The 16,649-nt window shown below is 37.9% G+C and overlaps 1 protein-coding gene across 1 annotated transcript in view; it reads left to right on the forward strand.

Moving 5' to 3' along the window:
* Positions 1 to 16,649, forward strand: part of LOC135785788 (retinoic acid receptor beta-like) — a 134,153-nt gene that overhangs the window by 43,605 nt on the left and 73,899 nt on the right. The gene's annotated exons all lie outside the window — the stretch shown is intronic.

The following is a 16,649-nucleotide window of genomic DNA, read 5'->3' on the forward strand; positions in this document are numbered from 1 at the left end:
GGTCTCAGTCCTGGAAGTAGCACAGTTATTTCACAGAAACTTTGTACAACAGTAACCACAAAATGTAAAGAAGAAACAGAAATTCTAAATCTCAAACATCTCTTTTTAGTGAAAAACAAACAAAAAAAATGTATTGTTTAAGTATGGACATCATCCGCCATGTTGATGTTATCATACGGACTACCGGCACATCCGGGAACTTGACTGTAAATTTCGTCACCGCCCCTTTTTGGGGGAAAACAAACCAGACTTCCCATTGACTTCCATACAAAATAGCGGAACGTTTGTACACAGCCGGCAGGCGTAAATAACTTATGAAATCACTCAGATTAAACATGTCGAGTATTTATCTGTCCACCCTGCCTGCTATAGAGCGCAAAAGATACATTAACACATTTAATTTGGTCAATATAAAAACATTTCCCTTTCATTCTCACAGCGTCAAATTTGTGTAAGGACGAACAGCCAAAATAGCTCGTCAGACTCAAAAAAAGAATGGAATTAGCTGATTCAACCAACTGTTGAATATTGCAGAGGATTACCAAGGATTCTTATGAGTCAATGATACTGTTCAAGCCGAAGGCACGTACTGGACATATGCTTATTACTAATGTTATTAAATAACATTTTATAAAACCTGCAAAAACATAAAATCATTCATGTAATTTCAACACAAAATTATTTTTAAGTTAACTTCTTTCTTTAAGGGTATTTAACAATAAAATTTAGTTGAATTACACAATAATGTGTTAATTTAGAATAACTCAAAATAAATGATTAATATTCAAAACAATTTCAAACATGTTTATGTTATTGAAACTCAAATTTTGGTAAGATAAAACAATAATTTAAATATAGTTTACTCATTTAATTTTCTTAAATCTACTAAGTAACATAATTATTTTTACAGTGTGAAATATACTTTCTTTGCATTATCATGTTAAGATATATTAAAAGTTCTTTCAAAAACTAATAAAAAATTGGGTAATAAAATTGTTACACCAATCGCAAAAATGTCATAATTTTCCTTAATTAAATTATCAAACAACCCAAAAGATGCACCTGGAGACTTTCAATAGGAATCACCCTGGAAATCAAGGGCTGTGGCATGTTTAATGCATCATTGCTTTAGCTTCAGTATACTGTCATTTGTGACTGCATTTACTGTCATTTGGAGCGTTTGCATTTCACACCACATTGCCATTGTTTGATTGCATCAGCACAATATGGTTTAGGTTGACTTCACACCCCATTTACTGCAAGAAAAGGGCAACTCTCTTCCTCATTCTTTGTCAGAACAAAAGAATACTCATTGTACAGATATTACGCTTATCTCACAGTTGTCTGTCCTTTTTAGCAGTGTATAGCTGGAGATGTGTGTGGCACCTGATAGATTTAGATGAAAGGCCAAAATATCTGCAGGAATTTTTTTTGGTATTTGTGCACTTGGAGATGGATCTGCACTTTTGCAAAATACCACCATGTTTGTCTAATATACAGTGAAATGTTTTATAGAGCTTAATGATGTTAATATATAAAGTATATATGTAAGGAGTAAATGACAACAGGCCATTGAATTATTCGAAAAATAGTGGCATGATGCGAAGTGGAATACATGACTGGAGGAAGTGCTATAGTATCGCACAAAAGAGGCTTTTAAAGACAATCCGTTATTGTTCTTGATTTATCTACACACTTGTTCCATCAAACTGTTGTATAAACACAATTTTATGTGATATCATCATGACTGTGATGAGTCCAGAGTCTCAGATACAAAAACCTCCAACTGCAACTGACATATATTCTTGTAAATGTGCAGCCATCCACAATGCTTGCTGAGATTTGTAGTGCAATGCTGCTCATTCTGAATGGATGCGGGGCAAAATCAATTAAAAAACTTAAAGGTCACGTTCTTTCTGATCCCATTTTTCAAACCCTAGTTAGTGTGTAATGTTGCTGTTAGAGCATAAATAATACCTGCAAAACGATAAAGCAAAATTTCACTGGCAGGCAATATTTTTCTTTAACAGAATTCGCCTTTCAAAGACTACAGCGAACGGCCGGTTTTTCCTCTACTTCCTGCTTTAATGACGGCAATAGAACAGTTTTTTGACTAAACTCCGCCCACAGGAATACGTCAGTCGCCAGCTAAGCTAAAGGCAAGCTAAGCTGCTTTTGAATCACAAAACAATAAACAAACTAGGCTGCACAATCAGAACTCGTAACGTATTTCTGAAGGAGGGACTTCATAGAACAAGGAAGACATCAGCCTGTTTTGAGGACAGTAAAAAAGTGCCATACAGATAAGTAAATTGTGTGAAAAACTTGTTTTTTACACGTGAAACATGAACACATGTTATATTGTGTACTGTAAACACAATCAAAGCTTCAAAAGCACAGAAAAAACGGGACCTTTAAATTATTGCACGGGCCGGAGACAGATGTGCAGCAGTCGTAGTTTGGCCTTGTATTTAAGTTGCGGATAGTAGCTGTATTGCGGATTGACGAGATAACTCGTCAATGGCGGGGAAAGAGTTAAGTTCATAAACTTAATTTTTAAATACAATTAATATGTAAAACAAAATTTTTTTGGTATTTCAGAGAAATCTAAAATCCTTTCATTGAGACATAAAATGGGTTGGGTATCATTTTAATTTTAGAGATTCCGATGCCAGTTCTGCTTATCGAATCCGGGTTCCAATTCCAATATTTTTAGTGAGAGAAAAAATTAGCAAACACTTTCAAGATTTTTTGTACTCTTGCTACATTAAGTCTATAACCTGTTGGCTGTAACTGTTAACCATGACAACTCGTCTAAAAAATAAAATTTTAAAAAGTTCCAGAATGAATGATACAAATTGCAGGGCTCTCAAGTTTTATCAGAAGTTTGGAGTGAGATTAGGACAGGGACAATAATGTATTTGCAGCAGTGGCCCCTCAGCCCCACACATTTTTTCAAGTTTGTGCTAGCAATTCAATTTATATTTTTTTCATAACTGACAAGCACAAATAGAAAATCTAACAATTGGTAAGTCTGATAAAAGACAAACAAATTCATCCAACTAAAATATTTAAATAAAAAAAAATACAAATGTATCCAATTTAAAATGAAATCTGTCCTCAAACAAGACAACTAAACAGCGCTGCCCAATGTACATACTGTACACACAAGCAGAACTTGCCATCAGTGTGACATTAGAGTAGCGCGAGATTTGAAATCAGACTTCTCTGTATGATTTCACAAATAGTTCTCACCGTACTTTGATGTCATGTGTGTCTCAGTTCTTGCAGCGCTGCATAAAGTTGAGCACATCTAAAATTTTCGAGACCGCTATGAACTCCCGGTAGAGAACTTCCTACGTATTCCTGCGCATGCGTATCCATTATTTGTATATAGGAGAAAAAGGTTTTTTTTTCTTTTCAGCATGAGAAATACAAGGTGTGGCGTGTGACATTGAGAGCCCTGCAAATTGAAATAAGTAAGGGATAATGTATAGGCAGCCGGTAGACGTGAAGCGGAGGGTCTTGTATCACACTGAAGTGGCTTATTTACCCGATAACTACCGGCTGCCTCTACATTATCCCGCTTATTACACGGCTACTTGCCACATAAGAAAAAAACTGGACATGAATATGAATTTGAAACATTTTATTGGCATATTTGTTTTAAATTAACATTTTTATCCTTCCGCGAAACTTTGCACAGATGCATAAAATGATCGTAATACCTTATTAAGATCCTCTGCTTCATACTTGTCTGTCTCCATTTTTTTCTCTTTTAACCAGTCTTTGAGAAGTTTTAATCCCCATTCTGTATTTTTTTGTGTGTTGGCTTCATAGCTGTCATGCTCTATTTTGTCAAGTTCAGTCTCAGTAAGCTCTCTGTGTCTTGTCGTTGTTCGTTCTTCTATCCACTGTTTAAATGTTTAGTTTTTTCCGTACATGTTAAAATTATGGTTGTCCAGTGTTTGTCACAAGATGGCGCCAAACAGTAATCTTTATTGGCGCGGAGCGATTTTAATCGTACAAGTAGTACCGGCTATGCGTTATTACTTTGGAGCGGTTATTATTTGAAAAGAACAAACCTGCAAATATCTCAACTGACCAATCAGAATCAAGCATTTCAGAGAGCCGTGTAATAATTTTAAATAAACTATGTTGTCCTGTAACTGCCTAATTTTTATTGTCTTTTTCTTACTTTGCTATGGTCAGTCATAGTGCAGAGTGTGATGAACTGCGCATGTGTGTATGGTGAGAGAAGGTTTGTCGCAGGTCTTGGCAGATAGATACAACTGTAAAATGCTTACTGCTGTTCGCCATGCGAGAATGACTGAAAAGTCAGAAATTGATAAACAGAATAGAAATGCGCACGTCAAATTGATTCCCCTGTTGTTGTTGTTGTTTTGTAACGGTTCTAAAATGGAACCGGTTCTCGATACCCATGATTACTATTTATACTTATATTGGGATAGTTGTAGCCTAGTGGTTATAGAGTCGGGTTTGTAACCTGAGAGTTGCCGGTTTGAGTCTCGCAGCTGGCAGGTTGCGACTGTAGTGCCTTTGAGCACCTTATCCTAATTGCTTTCTGGATGCTGGGATAACTGCTCACTGCTCAGTGTGTGTGTGTGTGTGTGTGTGTGTGTTTATGACTTGCAGTGCGTGTGTTCCCTACTCACTGGGATGGGTTAAATGCAGAGGTCACATTTCAAGTATGCATTGCATGCTTGTCACTTGTACCACCCTAACATCCAAATTGTTGGACAGAAGTTTTTACATTATCCCAACAGCTCATATGAAAAGGTTTTGGACGTAAACAATGACAACATATTTTATTATTTAAACACCATTTTTAATAGTTGTCTTAGTTTGTACAGACACGCCTGCCATTTTATACGTTTCAGATATAAATACTTAATATCAGTTGAACATTCCACATGTAAACGCCTCCACGTAATCAACGCCCGCGTTACGTAGACACATAACGCGGGCGAGCCTAGGGTTCAATGGAAAAAATCTAAGGTTCGGCCGAATCAAACCCTGCCAAAAAGCTCAGTATTCTGACGAATCCGAATCCTGGATTCGGTGCATCCCTAATTTTCAGGTAAACTGACTAAGTCATTAAAGATGTTGCTGTCAAGCTATAAGACACTAAAAGTGAACGACAGTGAACCATCTCTTTCTCGCTCCATTATTTTACTCTGAGACAGACTGCTGATTTACACTGCTAGTTTAGCAGCCATTACGAGTTCATAATGACCTCACTGCTAGGCTTCAGATTTAATGGCTGTGAAAAGATTATTATTATTATAATTACTATATTGCAGAATTCTAGATAAAAGACTAAACTTATCGGTTGAAAAAAACATTTTTATGAACTGAAATAAAATAAAGTGTAATTATACTGTTTACATATTGAGCTATTGTTGAGCATTCTTGGTACACTTGACTCTGTAAGACAAAGCAAACAATTTCAGCTTTATTTTCAGCTATGTTTGAGTGCCTGATTATTATGAGATGTAGAATAGAGGGGTGCATTTTATATCATAGGGCTTGGTGGTGGTGTGAGATCATATGGACTTTACACAGTTGGGAGTCACAAGGTAGCCCCCCATCTATAAACAGCACTAGCTAGGGCACGCTCCCATTATCTCAAACAAACCGCGGCCCGGTTAATCATGCCCTAGCTAGCTTGCCAAGATGAACCAGGGCCATCGCCAGAACATACAGATTGGGTGGCATTTTGTTTTTATGGGGGGGGGGCACATTTTATAAAGTGAGAAACAAATCGACCAAAATAATTTAACAGCATTATTTTGATTATAAACCTTGGTGTTGTGTTGTTCACATTTGTGAGGCTGCTCCACAGAGCGCTGTCTTGCAGTGTTGCCAGGTGCTCATCTTTTTTGTACTTACAAACCATTTTGCCGTTTTATGGCTGTTAGCTTATGAAGCAATCACGTTTTTGATGTTATTAAAGTGTGAAGGTGCCGGTCCCAATAATTTGATCTTTGAGGTAAAGCATTTGGATTTCTTTCGGTTTACCATTGGAATTTTCTTGTTCGCTGTTTTTTTTGTGCAAGATCTGGCAACACTAGTCAGCAAACACTCGTGCCTCTCATTTTCTGCACCGTGCATACAGAAGACTTTTTTCCTTTCTATGAATTTTTCAAAAGAGATACCGGTCATGTCCATGATGCAGGTTTAAACACTTTATTAACTACTAGTTGTTCAGTTTGGTTATGTACAGAGTTTCTGTAAATGTGGTTGTCACTACCTGCATTTTGCAGGAGTTAATTCGGTTGTAGAATGCGGTTTTCAGTCCCATAAATGACTGAACTGTGTGTGTACAGGATTAAATATTAAAATTGAAGTGACAACCAAATTAATATGCAGGGTGTACGGGACCTTAGAAAGGATTAAAGGGCCTATTTTTGTGATGTTTTACTATAAATATTATTTGGTTTTATATTATGTTTTATATTATTATGTTTAAGATAATGATGCGTTAAATTATCTGATTTATATTTTAAAGATCCTTTTTTTCACTTTCACGGAACGTGCACTGTGATCGCAAATCATATCAGAGCATGGTACGATTGCGCGACCACTCATCTTCATCTGCGTTCTTAACTAGCATCTTCTGAAGCTGCACACGCGACAGACCAACTAAGCAATATTATATGCATGTGAGAGGGCTGTGTGTCATCGGGCACCAACTACTTCACATAAAAAAACACAGACTTAGCATTACGATGGGCTCCAGGGTTAAGAGAGTGCTGTTTTCTTCAAAACAATCGCATTATAATGACGAAAGCGGGCTGGGCTCGGACAGGTAAAAGTACAATGGGAGTGCATGCTTCTGGATGGTTATGGAGAAGGGACAATCGCGCTCGGGCACAGTTCTGTTGGGTTAGGTATGGTTTCAGGGAGCCCTTATTTGGGGAAAGCTATCTAGAAACTTGAATCTAACTTGGAAATATTTATCTAAAGCACTTTTTACACAATTTAACATGTGCAGTACTAATTTATGGTACATTTTCTAAAGCTACTATATGTCTGCTGTGTATTAACATCTGTCAAATTTGTATTTTCCCTAATACAATAACCTCGTACTTAAAATGCCTCTTGAAGAATTGGTAAATAATTACATCAGTGCTTGTTAGAGCCTTTATAAATGAATCTCTTCTAATGCAAGTCTTCCTTTCTGGTTAGGTTTGCAATGGTACTTTGAAAGTGATGTACATTAATCTAGGGCAGGGAGTCATTATCAAGCCATGGACAATACAAGCTCACCGTGGGACCATAATAGGAACAGCAGTGGGCTGAGGTTGCTTTACATTTCATCAGGATTGTATGCAGAGGTCTGTTTCAGGATTGGTGTTATTGAAAAATATCTTGGCCTTGTTTGGAAGCATTATCCGAGACTCCCCTTCTGCAGAGAGCCGCTTCAAAGATGAGCCCTCCAAGGCTTAATAAAACATGATGGTCCCCAGACGGCCCTCCACAACACCAGGTGTTCTTTTCTTAATGATCTTGTACAGCACTGCAAACTTCATCAGCCTCTCCTGTATTAATAATGCTGGATGATGGCTAGGCTCCAGCATGCAGTTGAATAATAGAGCAGTGTGCTTCACTGACCTTGACACATTGCCACACTTTCTTTTGTTTCTTCAAAGCGATGCCATCTACACAGAAGCTACATATTTTTTATGTTGCCCAGATTGTTTCTTAGCTGTCTGTTAAGTGACATTATGTGCATACTGTAAGAGATCTTACAGGAAGTGCAAGAGAATGTTATGAATGAAATAGTGTCATCATTTCTAGTGTTTTTATTTTTTGGCTTTAAGTCATTATGGAATTGAAATGAAAACATATTATAGTGTTTTTGTAAGTGACTTATCTGTAAACTACCCAGTCTCACAAAGTTTCGTGATATAGTCACGTATTTTTTTAATTCTTTTTTTTGTGATGATATCACGAATTTCCACGTTTTTTCGTGATCGTATAACGAATTCCTGTTTTTGTGTGATTATCACGTATTGTTTACTCAACTGCTTTTTCCTATTTTTAAACCATCGTTGCTTCGGTTTAGGGTTCGATTTTGTGCTTGCATTAGAATGTCACTTTATACATTGGTTTATACTATTTTTTTTCAGAATTATTTTTTATATGTCGCCTGGCGTCGGGTTGAAGTTGGGTTTGGGTAGGGATGTCATTTTATGTAAATCTAACCCTAAACCGAAAACACAAAAACAGGAATTCGTTATACGATCACGAAAAAACGCAGAAAATTCGTGATAATATCACGGAAAAAGAATCAAGAATCGTGAGACTGGGCTGCTGTAAACGAGTGATTGTACCGCGTCAAAATAAATGGAAAATCAACAATATATCAAATTTAGTTCTATTAATTTTGACCTTGCGCCAAAACAATAACGACACAAAAGACACTAAACATGAATTAAAGAAAAAAGTAATAGGTTCATGACACCAAATACTGCTGGTTTTAACAACCCAAAACAAATAAAACCAAATTTTTGACCATTAGACACAGATACATCAGAGCCTGCAGGAAATTATAAGTGTCGGAAATCAGGCTGTGGTCAGCGGGGTGAGTGAACACTGACGCCGGCTGGCCGAGTCTGGATCTCACGTCGGAATATTTCTCAGAAAATATTCAAATAGGCGCTATCTTTAAATGACTGCAGATTTGAATATTTTACATATATTCTCGCCTAATCCTTATCTTAAAACTACACTTTGTGATCAAGAAACGGTAATATTGAGAAACTGTTATTCCATCTATTGAGTTATGACATTCAAAACAAACCGAAAGCCGAAAGGGTTACCTGTCATTCTAGCCTTCAATCCGTGGCAGAAAAAGGTAATTCCTCATCAAAGAGGCTTTTAAAATAACTTTTAAAATGTTGTTGTTTCTAGTTTTCTTTTTTCAAACTTGTGCTGTCAAATGGTTGTATAAAAGCAATAGCTCGTTATCATTAAGGCTGTGATAAGGCCAGATATGTAAGGGATAATATAGAGGCAGCCGGTAGTTATCGGGAAATAATCCCCGACAGTGTGATCAGGACCCGACGCGAAGCGGAGGGTCTTGTATCACACTGAAGGGGCTTATTTCCCGATAACTACCGGCTGCCTCTACATTATCCCGCTTATTACACGGCAACTTGCCACATAAGAAAAAAAACTGGACATGAATATGAATTTGAAACATTTTATTGGCATATTTGTTTTAAATTAACATTTTTATCCTTACGCGAAACTTTGCACAGATGCATAAAATGATCGTAATACCTTATTAAGATCCTCTGCTTCATACTTGTTTGTCTCCATTTTTTCTCTTTTAGTCAGTCTTTGAGAAGTTTTAATGCCCATTCTGTATTTTTGTGTGTTGGCTTCGTAGCTGTCATGCTCTATTTTGTCAAGTTCAGTCATAGTAAGCTCTCTGTGTATTGTCGTTGTTCATTCTTCTATCCACTGTTTAAATGTTTTGTTTTTTCCGTACATGTTAAAATTAATGTCAAAATTTTAAAATATTAATTGTGGTTGTCCAGTGTTTGTCACAAGATAATAATAATAATAATAATAATAAGTTTTATTTATATAGCGCCTTTCCAGAGCTCAAGGACGCTTTACATCAAAAAATGCGATGTTAACAAAGTGACAATGATAAGGGACACATAAGTACAGAAGAGACAAAGACAAGTCCAACAATACAAAACAGAAATTAAGATGCATAACATAACATTCAGGGAGATATTGGGATAAATACAGCGTAATCAAATCAGCAAGAGTAGCATTCAGAAAACAGGTGTGTTTTGAGTAGTGATTTAAATTCAGTTATATTATTTACACTGCAGAGAGAGCGGGGAAGAGAATTCCAAAGTTTGGGTGCAATAGTAGAGAAAGACCTGCCCCCCATTGAAGAAAGGCGATACCGAGGGATAACAAGAAGACTAGAGTCAGAGGAACGTAGTGAGCGAGCTGGGGTGTAGGGAACGAGCATATTGCAGAGATAAGGGGGAGCCAAACCATGCAGAGATTTAAAGGTAAGCAGTAGGATTTTGAATTTAATACGATGGACTACCGGAAGCCAGTGGAGGTCTTTCAAAATTGGAGTGATGTGAGCAGAACGCTTAGTGTGAGTGAGAAGTCTAGCAGCTGAGTTTTGGATATATTGTAACCTGGTGATGGAGCTGACAGGTAGACCAATGAAAAGGGCATTACAGTAATCGAGACGTGATGATACAAATGCATGGATGACAGTTTCAGCGTCTTTAGTACTGATGAATGGGCGGAGTTGGGCAATGCGACGGAGGTGAAAAAATGCAGATTTTGCCAGTGAATTAATATGGGACTGAAAAGAAAGCGTTGAGTCAATGATTACACCTAGGTTTTTAACAGTATTGGATATTTTGATGTGGGAACCAGCAATTTCACAGGTGAAATTTGAAGAAATATTGGTGGTTAGTGACGGGGTTCCAATGAAAATGATCTCAGTTTTATCCATGTTAAGTTTAAGAAAATTTGAATTAAGCCAATCTTTTATGTCCTTTACACAAGCTGAAATTTTGTCAATTTGGGGAGGTAGGGTGGGTGTGAAGATAGAGTATAACTGAATATCATCAGCATAAAAGTGATAGTTGAGACCATGGCGTAGTAAAATCTGACCGAGTGGTATGATATAGATTATGAATAATAGTGGCCCAAGAACGGATCCCTGGGGAACACCTTGCTTCAGGGGGACAGTTGGTGACTTAGAGTCCTTAACTGAGATGAAAAACTGTCTGTCTGTGAGATAGGAGGAAAACCAGGAAAGAGCAGAACCAGAAATACCCAAATTAGAGAGACGGGTTATGAGTAATTCATGAGAGACTGTGTCAAAGGCAGAGCTGAGATCTAGTAGCAAAAGTATGGAAAGAGAGCCAGAATCAGCTGACAGCAGTAGATCATTCACTACCTTTACCAGCGCAGTTTCAGTACTATGGAGGGGGCGAAAACCAGATTAAAAGGGATCAAGGAGATTATTTTTAACCAGAAAAGACTGGAGTTGGGAGGCTACAGTGCTTTCCAGCAATTTAGCTATGAACGGTAGATTTGAAATAGGGCGGTAGTTAGATAAAACTGAGGGGTTGAGGTTGGGTTTCTTAAGAACAGGGGTAACTGCAGCAGTTTTTAGTGGCAGAGGAAATGCAGCAGATGTAAGTGAAGTATTGATGAAGTGAGAGATAGGTGCAGAGATGAAAGAATGACAAAGTTTCAGGAGAGAAGTAGGAGCAGGATCAAGATGACATGTAGAAGAGTTAGATTTCATAATTAACTTAGAGACTGAAGATGGGGTTGTCAGAGAAAAGCTGGACATATTTTGATTAGATAGATTTGGTGGATGGTTGAGCATTGTATCAGCAGAAAAGCATTGGTGGACAGCATCTGTCTTTTCGAGCAAATAATTCAAGAAAGAGCGGCAGAGCTCATTAGAAGCTAGGGAGTCTCGTGGTGGAGGTTTAGTAAGTTTATTTACGGTGTTAAATAATGCTTTTGGCCTATTACTTGATTGGTTAATTGTGGCGGAGACAAAACTAGAGCGAGCTGAGATAAGAGCAGATTTGTAAATTTTGAGATGATCCAGAAAAGCTAAATAATGTACAGTAAGACCAGTTTTCCTGTAAAAACGCTCGAGCCGTCTACCAGTAGCCTTTAGAATACGAAGCTCAGAGGTATACCAAGGAGAGGAATGGGTGGAAGGGACACGCCTAATCTTAATAGGGGCATGTTGCTGGAAGATAGAAGAAATTGTAGAGTGGTATGTAGAAAATATAGTGGAGGCAGAGGAAATATTGGAGACATTGGAGAGGTTTGAAGAAACAATAGAGCTGCAGAATGAATCAGTATCAATATCTTTCAAATTGCGGTATGAAATAACAGTTTTAAGACATTTCTTATGTATAGGCAGACTTAGACTGAAATCAAGGAGTTTATGATCAGAGATACCAGTGTCAGAGCAAGAAATGGAACAGTTATCAGACATTGATGTACAAATTAGATCAAGAGTATGGCCGCGAGTATGGGTAGGAAAATGAACATGCTGAGTCAAATTAAAACATTCAAAAACTGACATTAATTGATTAGTGTTAGAACAAACAGTATCAACATGAATATTAAAGTCACCAAGCAGGACGATGGGAAATGACAATGAACACACAAGGGTTAATAGTTCACTGAGTTCAGAAAAGAAGTTCGACAGAGTTTTAGGAGGACGATAGAGCAGGATGATTATAAGAGAGTGAGCCTTCAATACCATATATTCAAATGAATGGATGTCATGAAAATTCTGTTGCGTTAGTCGGAGATTGTCGCGGTAAATAACAGCGAGACCACCCACTTTACCATGGAGGCGAGGTCTGGACAGATAATAATATCCGACGGGTGTAAGGAGATTCAACTGCAGAAAATCATCCGGGGCTTGCCAAGTTTCAGTGAGAAGAAAAATGTCAAGCTTATTGTCAGTGATAATTTGATAAGATGGCGCCAAACAGTAATCTTTATTGGCGCGGAGCGATTTTAATCGTACAAGTAGTACCAGCTATGCGTTATTACTTTGGAGCGTTTATTATTTGAAAAGATCGAACCTGCAAATGTCTCAACTGACCAATCAGAATCAAGCATTCCAGAGAGCCGTGTAATAAAGAGCTATATCACAATCCTTCTTGAGCGATATTGCTTAATTATGGACTCAATACTTAAACAATGTTGTTATCCTTTATACTAAAGGAGAACGCCAGTGAGATATTTATGAATGCTATATGAATGTTGCCATGCATATCAGCAGACTCTGTTGATGTTCTTCTTGAAAATTGTAACTTAAAAGTTAAGGATGCTATGTATGTTACAGCATACTGTATTACTGAACATACTGTATTACTGCCTGATGAACGTTACTGTGAACTCCTTCATTTTGGTGTTTGTGAAAGGCACACTCTCTCAGTTTAACGTTGTTCAATAGGGTTCCAGATTTCTATAGAGTCTTCCAGGCGACTACCCACCAGTGTTTCACCGCTGCATGCTTCATCAAAACAAACAGCAGCATGGAGGTAACAGCAAAGTGTAGGCGACAAAGCAGCAATGAGTTTTATGACAAGGTCGGTGAGGATGAGGATGGGAAAAATCTTACATTTCTGTGCAAACTTTAGTCACATCCACAGCAAACCTGAAACGGCACATTGAACTTTAGGTGGTCGCACATAGGACGAGAAGCAACGCATCGTGTCATGTATCTAAAAATCCAACATATTATGTTCTATAAATGTACACACACACTGACTCTGGACGCTGCTGAAATCCCTGCCGCACCACAGAGCGCCACTCACATAGTTTAACATCAAATAACATCATATTTGTCCCAAATCGTTACCGATTAACATAGGCTGCTTATGCATATTTTGGATATTGAAATAGACTCTGACTAACCTCACGCTATTTAACGTGCACATGCGGTGTGCGATACCTGCAAGTTGTCCTAGATGCGACGCCGCCCAGCGCTTCTTGCTCAGTGTGCGACCCCCCTGAAAGCACCCAGCTAGCCTTTCAAGGTATGTGCAAGCAAATACAAAAATGTAAAGACAGTCAATGCTAATGTAAACCATGGTTGGATAAGGATTAAAAGTTGGATATGAAGATGAAATCTGACGTATTTAGATTCAGTGTTAAAACTGATAAAATAATTGCTGTCTGTGGTTCTATATGGGCTATAATGGCAATCATTTTAAAAAATAATATGGGAAAAAAGAACTATAAATTAGTGGGTTTTTCCCTCCACAGATGCACGTCGGCAAATTAAAAAAAATATTAACACATGAGATTTTTATTTTTTTGTGTGGCTGCGTTAAAAAATTATCATGCAAATAACGATAAAAATATTTTCACAAGTTTGTTGTGTGGCTGAATTATGTTTATTTTATGTAAATAATAATTAAAATGTTTTCATAAGAAACCTTAATGTATGTGAATTTGATTTGTAAGTGTACTTTGGGGTTGGACTGCTTGCGTTTCTTGGCTTTCAGCGGTGAGGGTGGACGCAGCGATGTCCTCTGCTGGCGTCTGTGTAAAGGCAGAACCACCTCCCGCTACATGGCGTGCTAATTTATGCTGGCAAGCTTGGGATTCCCCTGTCTCCTGATATCATTGTAGTGCTTGCAGCGCAATGTCCTGGGGATGCCAGCTGATGAGACTGTGGCTATTTCCTCCCACGCCTGTTTAACCAAGCTGATTTGGGGGGCTTTCTCCCATCCCCATACAAAACAACTTCTCTGTCTTTGACCGCTCTTACAAGAACGTGGGTCTCCTCGGCTGTAAACCGCTCCTGGCGTGCGCCTGGTAAATCTGTCATAATAATAGCAACCCGCTATGGAACTTGCACACTTTTGTGTTTAAAGGGAATGTTGGATGACGTTCTGATTGGTTTATTTGACGTTACGCCCAAACCACACCTATGAATAATAAACCTACTTCAGACCAACCCCTTATTGATTTGCGCCTGGCACAAGAGTTATTTCTCCCGCTGGGAAAATAGCAACAGCGCCCAAGGTCCAACCACAAAGTCACTTGCGCTTTGCGCTTCGCACTTGCGTTTCAGATCGTTAAAATAGGGCCCTCACACTCTTTTTGCTACTGTAGAGAGACTAAGAACAAACCCCCAAATCAAGTTCCTAGTGAAATGCTCCCTGACAACAAATGCAATGAGTTTGCAACCTTTTCCTAGGAGAAGATCAATATTAGAATGGCGATCAAAAGGGCCTCATATTGTTCTGTGGTCAGTCAGATATCATTACAACAACCTCAGGAATTAATCATTCTCTCAGAATTTGACATAATTGATATGAAAACCTTGGAGTACAACATCTTAAAGCATCAACTTGCAGCCTTGACACGCTCCCCACAATCTTTCTCAAAAAGGTACTTAACTGTTTAGAAACTGATCTCCTTAAAATAATAAAAAACCTCTCTAATCACAGACACTTTTTCATATTCTCTAAAAATGGCAGTTGTTAAGCCTCTCCTAAAAAGAGTAACCTAGACAAAACCACACTTAGCAACTTCAGACCAATCTCAAATCTTCTTTTTATAGGCAAGATCATTGAAAATGTTGTTTTCAGTCAGCTGAACAAATTCTTGAAGTCAAATGGCTATCTGGACAATTGTCAATCTGGTTTCCGTCAGCATCACAGCATAGAGACAGTGCTCATAAAGATAATAAATAATATTCCCTTAAACTCTGATTTAGGTAAAATATCAATGCTGGTGTTACTAGATCTTAGTGCTGCCTTTGACACAGTAGATCTCACCATACTCATACATAGTCTGGAAAACTGGCTAGGGCTCTCTGGGATGGTCCTCAAATAGTTTAATCATACCTAAAAGGGAGAGGTTACTATGTGAACATAGGTAACCATAAATCTGAGTGGACATCCATGACATGTGGGGTCCCACAGGGTTCAATTCTTGCACCGCGTCTGTTTAATTTGTATATGCTCCCACTTGGTCAAATAATGAAAAAGAACCAAATTGCTTACCACAGCTATGCAGATGACACCCAGATATACTTAGCCCTGTCACCCAATGACTACAGCCCCATTGACTCTCTATGTAAATGCATTGAGGAAATTAACTGTTGGATGCGTCAAAACTTCCTCCAGTGAAACAAAGACAAAACTGAAGTCATTGTATTTGGAAATAAAGATGAAACTCTCAAGTTTAACACATACCTTGACTCTTGGGGTCTAAAGACACAAAATAAAGTCAGAAATCTTTTGATGTAATTTTAGAGTCTGACCTTAATTTCAATAGTCAGGTGAAAGCGATAACCAAATCAGCTTACTACCATCTCAGAAATATTGCCAGAATTAGCTGTTTTGTCTCAAGATGGGACTTGGAGAAACTTGTTCATGCTTTCATCACCAGCAGGGTGGATAACTGCAATGGACTTCTTACTGGGATCCCCAAAAAGACCATTAGACAGCTACAGCTCATACAAAACGCTGCTGACAGAATTCTGACCAGAACCAAAAATCTGATCACATCACTCCAGTCCTCAGATCCTTACAGTGGCTTCCTGTTACATTTAGAATAGATTTTAAAGTATTGTTACTCGTTTATAAATCACTTCATGGCTTAGGACCGAAATACATGACAGATATGCTAATTGAGTATAAACCTAACAGATCATTAGGAGGTCAGTCGGAAATACCAAGGGTTTACTTAAAACAAGGTGCGTCAGCATTTAGCTGTTATGCCACCTCTAGCTGGAATCAGCTTTCAGAAAAGATCAGATGTGCTTCAACAGTAGACAATTGTAAATCTTAAAGTCTAGATTATCTAGATAAAAAACACATCTGTTTAACTCTGCATTTACTGAATGAGCACTGTGCTGCTTCACACTGACTGCACTTTTAAGTCCAGTTATTTTTAATCCTTTTTAACACATTTTAAGGCCCATTTTAAAGTCTATCAATGAAATCCATCACAAGGACACCAGGGCTGGGAAAGTCCATCTACGTGCACTAAAGAAGCTTAACTAATATCCTGTTTGCTTGTTTGTTTGTTTGTTTGTTTGTTTGTTTGTTTGTTTGTTTTAA

This window comes from Paramisgurnus dabryanus, chromosome 19 (genome assembly GCF_030506205.2).
Source record: "Paramisgurnus dabryanus chromosome 19, PD_genome_1.1, whole genome shotgun sequence".
Taxonomy (NCBI): Eukaryota; Metazoa; Chordata; class Actinopteri; order Cypriniformes; family Cobitidae; genus Paramisgurnus; species Paramisgurnus dabryanus.